This window comes from Equus przewalskii, chromosome 20 (assembly GCF_037783145.1).
Source record: "Equus przewalskii isolate Varuska chromosome 20, EquPr2, whole genome shotgun sequence".
Lineage (NCBI taxonomy): Eukaryota > Metazoa > Chordata > Mammalia > Perissodactyla > Equidae > Equus > Equus przewalskii.
The window spans coordinates 36,525,276-36,541,362 of NC_091850.1; the positions used below are offsets into that span (position 1 = coordinate 36,525,276).

Here is a 16,087-nt window from a genome sequence, read left to right on the forward strand (position 1 = left end):
TGATTGATTTTGTCAACAGGCGTACAGAAGGATGGTTCAGAAAACAATTATATTTTTCTCCAAAATACTACATTGTAATATGTAAATTTGGTTTATCATGGTTGTGTAAAGAGAACTATATATTTTAAGAAGCAAAATAAATCAAATTGCTTATTATTTTTTAAGTTCAGAAATTTTATGGAGTTTAAGTTGCCTTTACACTCTAGAAATATCCACAATCTTTTGATAATTCAGTAAAGCATTATAGACACTGGGAAGGTGCATTTCCAAAAAGAGAGAATGAATTAAATTAGTATACTTTCTGAATATAATTGAATGTACTTCCATATTATCAGCTTAGCTCTGATTGTTCACAGGGTCTCCAGCTTTCCACTTCATTTCTTTCAGCGAATGGGAAAACAGCATTGTAATGCAATGACTCTAAATTCTTTTACTTTTTGGACCATTTACAAGAGTGAAGGGATATTACTCTTGCTACTTCTGTTATTGTATAAAGGTAGTGCTTTCAATAAGATATTTTAATGCAGTCATGTTAATTACAAAAGCTGTACAATAAAAACATCAAATTTAGAGGCCAAGAACTAAATCCTCCTCAAAGACAGGATAATCAGAATAACCATCCTCCAGAGACAATGTTGAAAACACATCTAAGTTCAAACTGTGACTCTAACAGTCTTCTTCGGAATGCTTTCCTTACGTCTTTAAATTTTGTCTTTTAGACTGGCAATGTGACCCTTATTGTACTGTATTATTCAGGGTTCTCCAAAGAAACAGAACCAACAGGACACGTATATATACAGAGAAAGATATTTATTTTAAGGAATGGGCTTGATAGTGAAGTCTGGCAAGTCCAAAACTTGCAAGGAGGGCCTGTAGGCTTGAGATTCAGGCAAGAGCTGATCTTGCAGTGGGAGTCCAAAGGCAATCTGGAGGCAGAATTCCCTCTTCCTGGGGAATCCTAATCTCTTTTCTGTTAAGGCCATCAAGTGATTGGATGAGGCCTTCTCATATTATGAGGGGGAATCAGTTTATTTAAGGTTGGCTGATTTAAACGTTAATCTCATCTAAAAAATGTCTTCACAGGAACATCCAGACTAGTCTTTGACCAAATGTCTGAGTACCAGCCATTGGACACATAAAATTAACTATCACATACCTAATAATAAAGTCAAGTGGACAAGTGAAAACCTGATTTTCTCATCTAGATCTTTAGTATGCAGAGCTTAATGGAGATCCATAAACCTACAAGTGAACCAGCTGGTGTTGATAGTGCCTTTGGTTGTATATGTTAAAAATAAGTCAGAGAACAACAGAAGGCACCAATAGCAAACATTTATGTGGTAAAGAAAAAGAAGAAGGCAAAAAAATCAAGAAATTACTAAAAAGAAAGAATTGTTAGAAATATGGGAGGAAATATGCCCATATTAGTGAATCAAATTGTGTCAACAAATTTTGGTCTTATTAGACAAAGTATGTAATATCAACTTTTATCTATCTTTCATTTTTAGACTTCTATGTTATTTACACTTTCGTAGGCTATAAATAACTTTCAAGCATATTTTTTTAGATACGTGAAAAGTAGATATCAACTGATTTAAAACTTTAGTGGTCAGGTACTTCTGTACGTTAATAACCATATCAGCTTTAAATAGATGCTACCATCCATTTTTAAAGCCTCTAGGAAAACTTTAAACTAGGTTTAAGCTATAAAAAGAGTATGACTTATTTCTCACTAAAGAGAGGGAGAAACTGATGAGGTAGGGAAAATTATTTAGAACAATTTGCCAATGTTCCTTCAATTAAATGACTGTCAATCAAAATTGGTTATAGAAATTCCACAATGTGAAAAATTTTAGTTCATTTTATGCTCACTCACTTGCAACATTTTGCCTTTAGACCTGAATGTTCTCAAAACTTTTACTTTCCATGTGCTTATATGCTATACAAAATAGGAAAAAAAACCAAGAAAGATGAAGATATAATATCCAGTAAAGAGAAAATAAAATCTGGAAGAGAAATGAAGGAAATACTCAGGAAAATGTAAGCGCATTCCAGAGAGGTACATAGAGATCAACCCATGAGACAACAACAGAAAGACATAGAAATCTAGAAGAAGAGATCAAGAAAAATAGAATAGAATATCTGATATACTATGTCATAGATGTTTCAGAATTCTACCAAACAGAAATAAATTAGTGATAAAAATATGCGTTTAAGTACATGACCATATAGGGGAATGATTCATTTCAAAGCAATCATTATACAAGAAGAGGAATGTGATGTTACTTCACTTGGCAGTGAACAATGTTTAAAATTACAACATTAAATAATAAATATTGATATAACCAACCACTATCAACAGATTATATTGAGAAGAGAGGGAAAGTAAAATGTTCATGTTTTTATTGAGACATGTAAAAGAGAGTAAAACCCAAATTGAATATTGGAGGGATCCAATAGATAATATATAAATATATAAAAAGAATGGTGTGAGAAATAATTGTTAGTTAAAAGGAAGTAATTAGCCGAAGGAAGGGAGGAAGGGAGGTAGTGATGTTAAAGGACACCTCTATTTGCTATAGGTCTGGTATCAGAGTTGTGAGTTTCCTCCAGTCAATTCCATATATTCATTTTTAGTGGAAGAGCTCCAGAGGTCCCCATTTGGAACGACAAATGGGCAGTGCTCTTCACTGATGTCTTTTATCACCCCCAAATCAATCTTTCCTAACTTGACTTTATTTTTTACGTTTATCCCACAATCTTAACTGCTCAGATTATATGCACTGTCCAGAATATTGTCTATGTTACACACAGAGCGTGTTATTACAGGTGAGCTACAGGTGAAGCTTTTCCAATAATTTGTCTTTTAATTAGCCTTTTGGTAATTAGAAGAACAGCCTGAGATTATTTCCAGAGACGTTGCAAATCATTCTATCTTTAAAGCAGATGTCTGGAGAAGAGTAAAGGCAAAAATCAGACAGGAGAATTGTAGCCTTCCCTTCACTACCTGATCTGGTATTTTATCCAGCATCTTGTATTGAAAATAAACGATCTCTTCATATCAGATTTCGAAGTCTATATTTTTTCTCTAAATATATATATATGTATACATATATATTATATATAATATAAAAGCTAATATAAACTTATATTTATAAATATAACTAACTTATTTATATATAATATATATATAAAATAGCCTTGAGATGTTAGGATTCTAAAAGTTCCTATTTTCAAAGATGGCTTATGACATTTCTTTTTAAGTTTTTTTTCATGGTTAATAATCAGTTCTTCTTTAAAATTTGCAGATATTTTTCTACACAAAAAGCAAGGTAGTTACTTATTTAGGACAAGTTTAAAGGCTATAGGCAACAATCAATCATTTACTGCATGTCCATTTGGCATGAATTTGACCCATTGCCCTCTGTAGGGTTAATGTTACATTTATACAATTCAGTTAAGAACTATGGACCATTTTCAAGTTGACAAGTATCAGATTTTATTATCTGATACAATGATTGTCCCCTAGATGGAGTTAGAATTTTATTTTAATCATTCACTATATGGAAAGACTCTTTGTTCATCCCATTCGGAATGCAAAATTTCTTTTTTCTTTAAATTTCAGTGTGCCATAATAAATTACAGCATATTTTTAAATTCCATGCAGATCAGCAAGTATAAAAACAGAAATGGGAAAAACCAACAAATGTTTAGCCACCATATTTCAACACAGTAATTATCTTCTCATACAGGGTAAAGCCTCATATTTTTACCTCATAACCTATTAGATTACTGAATTTACTCACAACCTTATCATGCTATGCTAGAATTTCTATGAAAATTCTTGTCTATATAGCAAGAGAGTGTCTTTTCTCCATGCCAGATGCTAAACTGAATGATTCATTTTATGATTGAAAGATTCAAACCTCAACAAGACAGACCCAATTTATATGATTTGTATTAAAAAATTATTTCCCCTTTCATTGCTTCACTCAAGATAGTGCTCCCTCAGACTTCTGCTCATTAGATTTCTTTCCTTTAATTGTTTCACATATCTGAGACTTGGCGATCCTTCTTGTTAAGAGAGGCAGACAAATAGGGATTCATTCCTAGAGATATCCCATGGACAAGTCATTTCGACTTTGGTTGGGAAAAGCAAAACAAATCATTCAGATTAGTATTTTTAAGAAAAACATGGGTTTGTTAAATTGACATAAAATGGTAACATTCAATGAGAATGTCATGTGTGTGGTACATGTCAAATAGTGTATCCTTCCATCTAGCTATTTTTTCTCCCTGATTCTTGGTTGACACTCATTTGTTGGGTCTGTTTCTGCTTCCCACTATGTCTGTTCCCAAAAATAGGCCCAATCAAAAGAAAACTAGTTAATCTAAGCAATCTCTAACATAGACTTTTTATAACTCAGTCTTGAAATAAGTGTGAATTACAGAATAGTTAGTTTTTAATTTAAAATGATTATTATCTTGTGAGGAAGTATCGCAGTATTTTTCTTCCTCACTGATCAGCAGGAAAAACAAGATATAAACAGGCAAATGGTATCTGGAATACATACAGATAAATGTATGCATTTATACAAGTATGTAATACACTTTATATATAAATATATATATTTAATCAGAGTAAGCCTGCATAAGCTGTGTCTTAAGTGAATGGGGTTTGGACTCCATAGTGTACAACAAGCTCCAACATAATATAACATCTAAGGAGCAAGAGAAATATCTCAATGACATAGGCATATACGGTGAGGAGATTGAAAGGAGAAGTACACCCCTATTTCTGGTAAGAACATAAGATAAAACCACATTCTCTGTGTTAGTCAAGGACTAGCTTTTATCTGCTTGATATGTACATAGCTCAGTTTGATTGGCTACTTGATTCTCATCATGGAAAACTCTCACTAGAAATATTTCATAGCTCTGAATATGCCCAAATATATTATATTTGCAGTGTAATATATTTGCAAATGTAATATGAATATAAATGAAAAATCTAAATATATTTGCAAATGTGTCTTGTCTCGTGTGTGTTTATCACTGCACATCTCGGGCCTGGGTATATGCATGTTAATAGTTTTGACTCTCATGCTTGTCATCTACGGACATATCCTTCAGGAATTTCTTCCTTCCATAGAACTGGAAGCTCAAATATTCTTGAGCTAGCTATCATAAATATTTAACAGAGAAATGCAAGCTCTGATAAAAGAACATATCGTTGGGTTTTTATATTTTTCCACGTTTATTGAGATATAATTGACATACAACATTCTGTAAATTTAAGGTGTACAACGTGTTGATTTGATGCACTTATATATTGTAAACAGCTTTTTAAAAACTGGATCTGAAAAATTTAGGCGGTGTTGTACACACAGAACATGCATAATTCAGTGAAAGTAACACAGCTGAGCTATGGGATTTTTTTTTGTTTGTTTAAAAGTAAAATTGTCAGCAAAAAACAGTCACATAGATATAAAAGAAATATTGGAGTACAGATTGCCAAATTAGAACTGTAAACTATACTTATTACAGATAACAGACAAAAGTTTCTGAAAATTGAGCAATTTCTAGAAAAACAAACTGCAATTGGAATGGTTTAGGGCTAGCTTGATACATGAATATTGCATCTTCCGAATTACTCAATATTGAAGAATTTGTTAATTCCTAAATAAATTTATTAATCAATCCCTAATTCCTAAATTATTAATTTATTAATGCTGCATCCATAAACTGTTTAAATTTTCTAAACTCTTGAATTAATTATTTTTCTTTGCAGTCACATGAGTTAGGTAACTTTAAAACATGATGTTGAATTTAAGTACCTTGAAATATAATTGACAACTGGCTTCCTAATTGTCATGAAGATAAGTCAGTTCTAAGTTACTTATATGTAGCAGCACTTTTGATGAATTGCACATTGTCACATATCATGAGGTAAGTAATTGGTTCATTTGAGGAAAGGGAAAACCTTAAAGCCAATTCAACAAGAAAAAGATGCACAGATTTCCAACTTTCCCATTACTTGCATTATAGAGAACTGTCAGGATACACGTCATTTGTTTGACAATAAGTGTATGTTCGTGATTTCATAAATGAATTCTCTTCTGTATTGCTATAATTGTATATTCTAATAACAAAAGGGTGACTGACTTTATCCATGAGAAGTTCTACTAGATGATCTGGTTCCAGCCTCATCTGGATTTAGGTTCCAGCAATTCACAGGAGTTATCTGGCATCAGCTGTTGGGCAGATCCTGGAAGTCTTGGTGACTATGGAACATTGCAGCCCTGCTACCAGGATGTGGAAGCCACAGGAGATATGGGAAACAGAGGTTGCATGCATGCCCTCTGTTTGAGAAGGAAGAGGCAAGATCCGTTCAACAACTGTCCAGACAACCTAGATGAAGAGCCCAGAGCCTCTTTTGGATAAGCAACTTTTTGCATCACAGTAACGTCAGTGTTAATGGTGACATAACTAAAATACAACATTCTGATATGAAAGCATTCCAGTTACTATTATGTGTAATAAACCACCCCAAACTGAGTAGTATAGATTAATATTTGATTACTCTTATGAACTATTTCATCAGAAATATGGGCAGATACTGTAATCTGTTTCCACTCTATGATACAACTCAACAGTGTAGCACTGGCATCATCTGGAGCCATCTTCAATCAAATGTCTGAAAATTGATGTGTGCTGGCGTAGGGAACCTTGGCTAAGCTGTCAATCCTTAACAACCATACCTAGCTATTCCATGTGGCCTTTCTGCAAGGGCCAGTTTAAATTTCCTCACACAATTCTGTCTGGGTTCAAAGAATAAGCATCTAAATAAAGAAAGGCAGAATTTCATGACATTTTTATAACACAGGCTCAGAATTCAGAAACATCACTTTTGCCATATTCTATTGATCAAAGAGGTCAGAAAAGCCCATCGGATATAAGGGAGGGTGAAGTCAAGGAAATCCTAGTGATGGGGGAACGTCAAGGTTCTAGAAGCACTAAGGGATACAGAATATTGCTTTGGCATCTGTGGAAAATATAATATGCTACGGAGAGTTAGAAGCACTGATATCATACACTTATACTCAAATTATTGTAAAAATATTTGAATTTACTAGCTTCATTTCCCACTTTTAATCAAATTAATTTTGTTTTTTCCTGGAAAGCATTATTGTCAGATAGATAGCAGACTTAAAACAGAGAGTTGAGACCACCTTGGAAAAGCAAAAAAGGTGGAAAATTCTGAAAGTGCCAAGCACTGTATATTTGTCTATTAATTGACTCATATTGAAATAAACCTAAAACAGATATTAACCTTGGTCTAAGAGGATAATAAAGCTTCCTTTTCTTCCTTTCTTATTTTCTTCCTCTTCTGTTTCTTTTTGAGCAAAGCAAAAAGAAAATAAAAAGAACTCAATCCATCAGCCTTTGATTTGGGGGTTGTTTTTGGATTTCTAGAGAAACTTGTGAGAAACTTTATGAGGAGTAGATTTTGTCATCTGGGATTTTGTGTTATGTTTGTCCTTTTCTTAGCAGTAATCTTCAGTTTTGGGGTTTTGAAGGGACCAAGGCCATCAGAAAGTTTCTTGTGGGAGCTAATTACATAGGATTTGTTCTACTTAATAAGAAGGTGACAAGTAAACAAGGGTGTAATGAATTGTATGTGCTAAATTTCCTTTCATATTGTTTGATTCAAATCAATAGGGTAGGAAGGCCAACAGTGATTGATTCTATTTTTCCAGATCACAGAATTTGGTACGTAATGGTAGAGAAGCAAAGATATTCTAATAATATTTAAATATAATATGTAAACGTCACTGAATATTATAATTATTGAATTTATTAACAGATCACTTTACATTATAGTTATACTGTGGAGGTCTTGGTTAGCATTTTCAATACTGTTGTTTACACTTAATCAAAAGACTTGTCAGTTTTTTGAGTCAACAATACAATTTCATTTGACAGATCCTTGGTATTTAAAATGGAAACGAATTTAGGATTGAGTAGAAAATGATCAAATGCATCAAAACAGAAGTAGCAAAAAATGATGATTTTAAAGTGTGCTATTTTTACTTTGAAATAATCTGTATAGTTGATTATCTGGTTCTTTAATTTTCCTTTAACATAAATGACAATAGATATAACCTCTCTAATCCATATATGTTTTAAAACCTAAACTCATGCTAATAGATGTAAACTGACCCCTGGATTTTACTTCCTGTTGTTATGTCAGAGTTTACTTTCAAGTAGGACAGACAGTTGACTGCTCATCAGCTGGCATCCATTATCATGTAATTGTAGGTTGATTAAGATTGATTTGTGACTCTACTGCTCTAACTAAATGTTTGAAATGTCACTGTATCTTACTGTGTGTTATGACAGAGATATATTTTATTTATAAACTATGTTCCACTTTGATCTCAGTTTAGCCCACTATTAATTTAATTTGTATCAAAATATCCTTTGTACATCCTAATAGTACATAGCATTCCATATGAAAAAGGCTCTTCCATTCAAAAAAAAAATTTCTCACATTTTTGATTCCCACAAAAACTTTCAAGATATAAGTGTAACTCCCAAAAGGCATAGGCTTTTGGAAATAAGGCATTTATATATACCAAGATTTTACTATTGTTCATCAAAATTAAAAGAAATGCGTAAAAATCCCTAAGGAGAAAATGTAATATTGAATAGATTTTATAGTTTTTGCCCAAATTTATCAAAGAAAATAACCATTTTCTGTAAAGTCATGTTTCTAATGTGGTACATAGGTTATTGTGATTGTCAAAGATAAAGCAAATTATTTGATTACAGAATTTAAATCATAATCAGAAAAAAATGCAGTTTAACAAGATCTTATTATCATCATCACAACCTTCTACAGCTGTTTTGTTGAAAGCAAGATTCCATAAATTGTCTAAAATCCACACATGTCCAAAGGCCTTCTTAACCATATAATCCGCTGCTGAAGTGAATGAGTACGCTTAATCCAAGAATCAACATTTTTCAGAGATGTGGATTTAAGTGCCCTCATTCACATTCATAGCTACTCCTCTGGTGACACGGAAGAACACATGTGACGATGGCAGCTCTGATCCATAAGAGCATGTCCATCTGAACTTTATAAGCATTGATTTTTTTCCTGTTTTGAAATCAGCCCTATTACTGTATTATGTTCCTAGTCCATTAATATATTGACCTAACTTTAAATTACATGACATATCTCACCCTAATTGCTATAAACCACATCACTTATCTTTTTTCCCCCTTCTATTTCTAAAGACACCATCTAGTTTAAATTTTGACTTATGCTAACACCTACCTGCTGATTTCTCAGGATCCCCTCTTCTCTAACACCAATCAATTCTGCTGCTTTCAGTGATCATTTCTAAGGACATAACAATTGTATTATATTATTTCACCTCTCAGAAACATTTAGTGGGCTTTTTATACTCTGTTAAAGAAAAAAAAAATACTTTCCTCTCATCTATGTTGCCAAATATATATGGATATAAAAGATTTGGCTTCTGTATTTTCTATGCCTCAATACTCTCTGTAGTCAAACCTGCTTCTCAAGAATCTACTCTCACATGTTATTGAGTGAACGTGAACAAAGGGACTCCTAAAGGGCTACTAGTACTTTATAACTTGGTCACAAACAATTCAAGTCAGTCTTATGAATATTCAATCTCAGAAGGCGTATAGAAACCTGGAGTAGACATTTTTCATTGTTTGTGTAGAGAAACACTGAACCATTAAACAATATTTATTGAGCAGCCAGTATGTGCCAAGCACCTGTTAAATGGTATTAATGTTACCCTCAAAATAGCCTGTCCCTTTTTAATCTCGTGCAGACAGCCAATCTTCAAACAGTGAAGGGAAAGAAGTAACCACACAGAAAGAAGGAAGAGTGACAGTGCTGTTAAGCAGGTGGAAAATTGTAACTAGTTCTTTTATTTCTAGTTCCATTTCCAGTCTCTTGTTAAGTCTAGCGATAACTTGTTTCCTTCATTATTTTGTGAGATGTCAGCATCTCCTTTCACAGATGAGCCTATTGCCCACTTACCCAATACAGGATATGCAAGACATCCCCTGTTTCTCATACAGTGTTGCTTACCTGCTGAGGTACACGAGCACTTTTGCAGCCAATGATGGGACATGAGTTAAATAGCTTTTAGACTTTGGGATATTTGGGCATCCACTCTAAAACATTATTTTGCAGCAAACTTTGATTTATATCTCACAGTGTACTACCTAATCAGCCAGCCTCTAACACGATAAGCCTGAGGCTTAAGAGCTATATTCCCCTCTTAAAAAATTCTGTTCCTTGGCAACCTGCCTCCTCTTTGCAGGTGCAAACATTTAATGTAACTGATTATCCATGAGAGAATATTAGAGAGTTACAATGATGAGACATAGAGACATTTAGGATCTGAGGGGCAAACACAAGGGATATAGGACCTTATGAGATTAAATACATCTTCATGAAAAGTGAGTAAGTCTTGGTCATCAGAGATCATTAGCCAAACAGATATTCTTTTATTTAAGATTTTTAAAATTTGTTTTCTTACAACCAAAGATTCCTGACTGCAGTGATGTTTTCAATGTTACATAAGTACTGTTGGAATAATTTATGTACTCCATAAAGTAAATTAAGAACACAGCATTACTTCTCCGATACGATATCCCTACAGAGACCTTCGCTCACTAACTGTCCTTTTTTTTGGTGAGGAAAATTGTCTCTGAGCCAACATCTGTGCCAGTCTTCCTCTATTTTGCATGTTGGATGCCACCACAGCAGGGCTTGATGAGTGGTGTGTAGGTCCACGCCCAGGATCTGAACCAGAGAACCCGGGGCCACTGAAGCAAAGCGTGAGAACTTAACTACTATACTACCACCAGGACAGCCTCTCTATCTTTTTTCACTAATACTAATCCTTCCCACACTGAAATTATCTCATTTATCTGGTCATTGATTTCACATAGAACATATGCTTTGTCTGTTTGTTGACTGGTGCTTTAGCAGACTAACTTCTACTTTTCCTTCATTTATGATATGGACTTGTATTCTCCAGTTGCTTTCTTTGACTACACACTCCTTCCTGATTTATGTTAATAAATTTTTCTTAAGTATCCCTCTTAGGTGCAGCTATACCACCCTTTCCATACTTATATCATAACATCAGTAAAATGTTGTATAGATTCCTTTTTTTTTTTGTCTATGTCACCAGACTGAGATAGTGTGGAAAATGAATTCTAATAATTCTTGCAATATCCGTATAAAGAAAATTTGGCAGATATTAGATATTGGGTAATTATATGCTGAGTGAAAGAACATTCTGCCTCAGTTGTTTTGGTCTAGGCAAAGCGATTGCATCCTTTTATCACTAAGTTCTATATTGCTATAGATAAGACTTTGCTATAGATAGGATAGATATTGCTATATATAGGATTAACACTGCCCTGGATTTGAATTTCAGCATAACAACTGTAGGGCTTTGAGCAGGCCTTTATACAACAATGAATCCTAGTTTTATCACCTATAAAAATAAATAGCCAGTTTATATTCTTTCACATTTAACATGATGAAGCTACCAAAGATAGAAGGGAGAGGGGAGAGAGGGAACAATAAACATAAAGTATATAACGTAAAACTGCGAAGGAACTGAAGCACTGCCCCAACTCCTAAGCGACGTGGACAGGTTTCTTTTTGTGAAGTGTGTAGTTATAATATAGTGATGTGGAGGGTAAAGGACACTGATGAATGGAAGGAGGCAGTATCAGAAATCAACAATAAAACAATAATGTCATTACTTTTTTCCTATCTCTGTCCCACACCATCCACACCACCGCCCTATGAATCCTCTTATTGTTCATTGGATTCTTCACTTTGCTGCCTTCTTCAAAGGGTGGCTAGTACTAAGTCTTTGTATAGACTGAGTTCTTTCATTTTCCTTTGTTGTATCTGCATATTCATCTTTAATTTCTTTGACTTCCTCTTGGATTTTCCCCTCATTTTCTATGTTGTTAAGAATCAATTTAAGAGCTTTAGCATGCATAGTAATTAAAGATGGAAAGAGGGGCTTGCCCTGTGGAATAGTGGTTAAGTTTGTACACTCTGCTCTGGCACCTGGGTTCGGATCCAGGGCACAGACCTAGACCACTGGTCAGCCATGCTGTGGCAGTGACCCACATACAAAGTAGAGGAAGATTGGCACAGATTTTAGTTAGCTCAGGGCTAATCCTCTTCAAACAAAAAAAAGAGGAAGATTGGTAACAGATGTTAGCTCAGGGCTAATCTTCTTCAGGGGAAAAAATAGAAAGATGGAAAAGAATATTATGGTGAAAACATCTATTGGTATATTGCAATTCCTCAAAGAATTTTCTTTCACCCCACGGGTAATTTGAAAGTTTAAGTACTGCATTTGATCAGATAAAGAATGGTTTATAATGTATTAACCCCACCTGAGCTAAAAGTATTTTGTTGTTAAAAATTTAGTTTTTAAGTGACCATTTAACACATAAAAGGATGCTCAACTTATTAATTATCAGGAAAATATAAATAAATTCACAGTAGGAGTCTGCAGTACTGATCCTGCCTGAAAATGTTAGCACTAAATATGTGGTAGCTGTCATTATTTCCACGTCTATGCTCTTATTCAGAGTCCATATTGCTTACCAGTTCTTCTCCTCTCAAGAAACCATACTATTCGTTTGTACTTTCATGAGGCCTCTCCAGATTGCCCTCACATCTTGATTTATGTTTTCTCACTATTAACTTTAGATGATTATGTCATATTGCCATCCCTAGTTTGTAAACTCTATATATTTAGTAGAACCTAGCTTATTTCCTTATACTAAACAAATATTGGTTGAATGACTAACTACTTTATCCATTTATTTTAGTTATCATGATCAAAATTTTGAGTTAATTATTCCTCTGTCCTCAAAAGATAAAGCTCCACTTCTTGCATATGATGTATTATTTGATTTTCTCCAAGGTTACATGACTAAACCTCCAATAAACCTCTTGGATTCCAGTTATTGCTCCCCCTTTGAAAATATATTTCTATGAAGAAGATCCAAAAGTAATGCCATCCTCTCCTTACAGCTTTTAACCTTCTTTCATATTATCATTTTTTTAGTCTCCACAGAAATAACGTTTATTATTGTTAACTTTATTCTGCAAAAGAAAAACAATCTTATTTAAAAGTACTTACTTCAAAACATATACTTATTTTCACGCATTGTTTTACTCCTGTAATATATACAAGTCTATCCAATACATTAATTCACATATCTTCCTTTAAATCCTTTGATCACTTACTTAGCTAAATCTCTAAATCAAGATTGTAAGTATGAATGATTGCTTCTCTATTTCCTTTTAAATGATAAGTATTTTTGATAATCTTTGTCAAATGAAATTTTAACTAGGTTAAATTCCAATCCAAGTGATTAAAAGACATCACTTTAGAAATAATTAAAAGATAATTCATGCTAATTCTGAAACCAAACCACTGAAGTCTGTAACTTAATAATAGTGTTCAGTTTTCTAGCTAGATAAGGGACTAATTATTTGAAGATTTAACAATGCCAGGTCCTGTCAAATTCCTCAATGGTTACAGAATCTTGTGAATAACAAGGTAATAAAATCCTTTAACTTTAGTACAAATGTGTGCTCTAAAAAAATACCAAGACTCAAATTGGAGTCTAGAAACCAATGAGTTAGTGTAATGCCAAATGCGCATAAAAATAGGTTCTGCAAATTTCCCAGGAGAGATGATTCATTACTTTGAAGAGGTCTATCAGAAAGATGTTACATTGAGTTATTTCCTCTAGTTTCTCTCATTTATCCTTCACTTGCCAGTATATGTGAGAAATACAGTGTCTGGACTGATATTTCTGCGTAATGTTCATCTTTTGCTCTCAGTTCCTGGGGCTTTGAACATGCATGTGTGTATTTTTGCTAGGAAATGATGGCATAATCAATTTTTGAATAGTGATGTTCTCTGAGTAATTATTGAGTAATTAATCATCTAGCATTATTTAAAACTGCCCATATTCGCAAGTGAAACATTCATGCTTTGAAATCTTGTCTGAGGCCCATCAACACATTAAGAGTGAATTATTTTATGTAAGTCTATATTTGTTTACAATTTCAGTTTTTATTTCATTGTACTAAAGATATTTATTGTGGTCAGTATCATCCATGCTTAGGATTTTTTTTCTATTTTGAGAAAAAATGTCACTGGGATTTTGATAGGGATAGTATTGAATCTGTGGATCAATTTGGGTAATATTCAGATTTTAAGAATATTAAGCCTTCCAATCAATGAACACAAGATATCTTTCTATTTACTTGCATCTTCTTCAATTTCTTTCATCAATATTTTGGAGTTTTCAATATACAAGTCTTTCACTTCCTTGGTTAAATTAATTCCTAAATATTTTATTCTTTTTGATGCTGTTGTAAATGGGGTTATCTTCTTAATTTTCTGTTAGGTTAGTTCATTGTTATTACATGGAAACACAACTGATTTCTGTATGTTGATTTTGTATCTAGCAACGTGACAATTCATTTATTAGTTCAAATGGTATTTGGGTGAAGTCTTTAGGGTTTTCTACATATAAGATCACATTATCTGCAAACATATAATTTCATTTCTTCCTTCCCAATTCGAATGTTTTTCATTTCTTTTCCTTGCCTAATTGCTCTGTCTAGCACTTCTAGTACTATGTTGAATAGAAGTGGTGAGAGTGGTCATTGTTGCCTTGTTCTTGATCTTAGAAGACAAGCCTTCAGTTTTTCACCACTGAATATGATGTTAGCCGTGAAATTTCCATATATGGCTTGTAGATAGTTTTTCTCACAAAAGATTGTAGAATTTTGTCAAATGCTTTCTTTGGGTCTATTGAGATTCTATGATTTTTATCCTTCATTCCATTAATGTGATATATCACATTATTTGATAAGCCTCTGTTGAATCATTCTTATATCCCAATAATAAATCCCACTTCGTCATGATTATGATTCTTTTAATATGCTGTTGAATTTGCTTTGCTAGTTTGAAACCATAAGAGATTCCAAATAGCCAAAGCAACCTTGAGAAAGGAGAAAGCTGGATGCATGACTTTTCCTCATTTAAAAATATATTATAAGGCTACAGTAATTAAAACAGCATACTACTGGCATACAAATAGACATATAAACCAGTGGAAGAGAATAGAAAATGCAGAAATAAACCATGAATATATGGCCAATTTATCTTTGACAAGAATGCAAAGAATACGCAACGGGGAAAGGACATTCTTTTCAATAATGGTGCTAGGAAAACTGGATATCCAGATGTAAAAGAATGAAATTGTATCCTTATCTTACACCATGCAAAAAAAATCAACCCAAAATGGATTAAAGACTTAAATGTAAGACACAAAAATATAAAATTCCTAGAAGAAAACATTGGTGGAAAACTTCATGACATTGTTCTTGTCAATGATTTCTTGGATGTGATGCTGAAAGCACAAGTAACAAAAGCAAACACAAACAAGTGGAAGCATATCAAACTAAAAAGCTGCACAGCAAAAGAAGCAATCAATAGAGTAAAAAGAAAATCTATGAAATGGGAGAAAACATTTGCGAACCATATATCTTATTAGAAATTATTCTCCAAAATATAGGTAACTCCTACAACTCAATAGCATAAAAACAAATAACCCTGTTTAAAAAATGGGCAAAGGACTTGAATAGACATTTCTCCAAGGAATATATGCAAATGATCACAAGTATGTGAAACTAGACTAAACATGAATAGTCATTAGTGAAATGCAAATCAAAACCACAATGAGGTACCACTTCCCACCTGTTAAAATGGTTAAAAAAAAAAAAAAAGAAAAAGATAAGTGTTGAGAATGTGAAGAAAATGGAATGTTTGTATGCTATTGGTGGGGATATAAACTGGAGCAGCTACTATTGAAAACAGTATGGAGGTTGCTCAGAAATTGAAAATATGGCCCAGAAATCCCATTTCTGTATATATATCCAAAAGGATTCAAATCAGAATCTCTA

The 16,087-nt window shown here is 33.3% G+C and overlaps 1 long non-coding RNA gene across 1 annotated transcript in view; it reads right to left on the reverse strand.

Annotated features, from left to right (window-relative positions):
• Positions 1–16,087, reverse strand: part of LOC139077971 (uncharacterized) — a 39,243-nt gene that overhangs the window by 11,443 nt on the left and 11,713 nt on the right. Inside the window, exon 2 of the long non-coding RNA XR_011530645.1 lies at positions 9,344–9,409. This is a non-coding gene — a long non-coding RNA (uncharacterized lncRNA). The remainder of the gene's footprint in view (positions 1–9,343; positions 9,410–16,087) is intronic.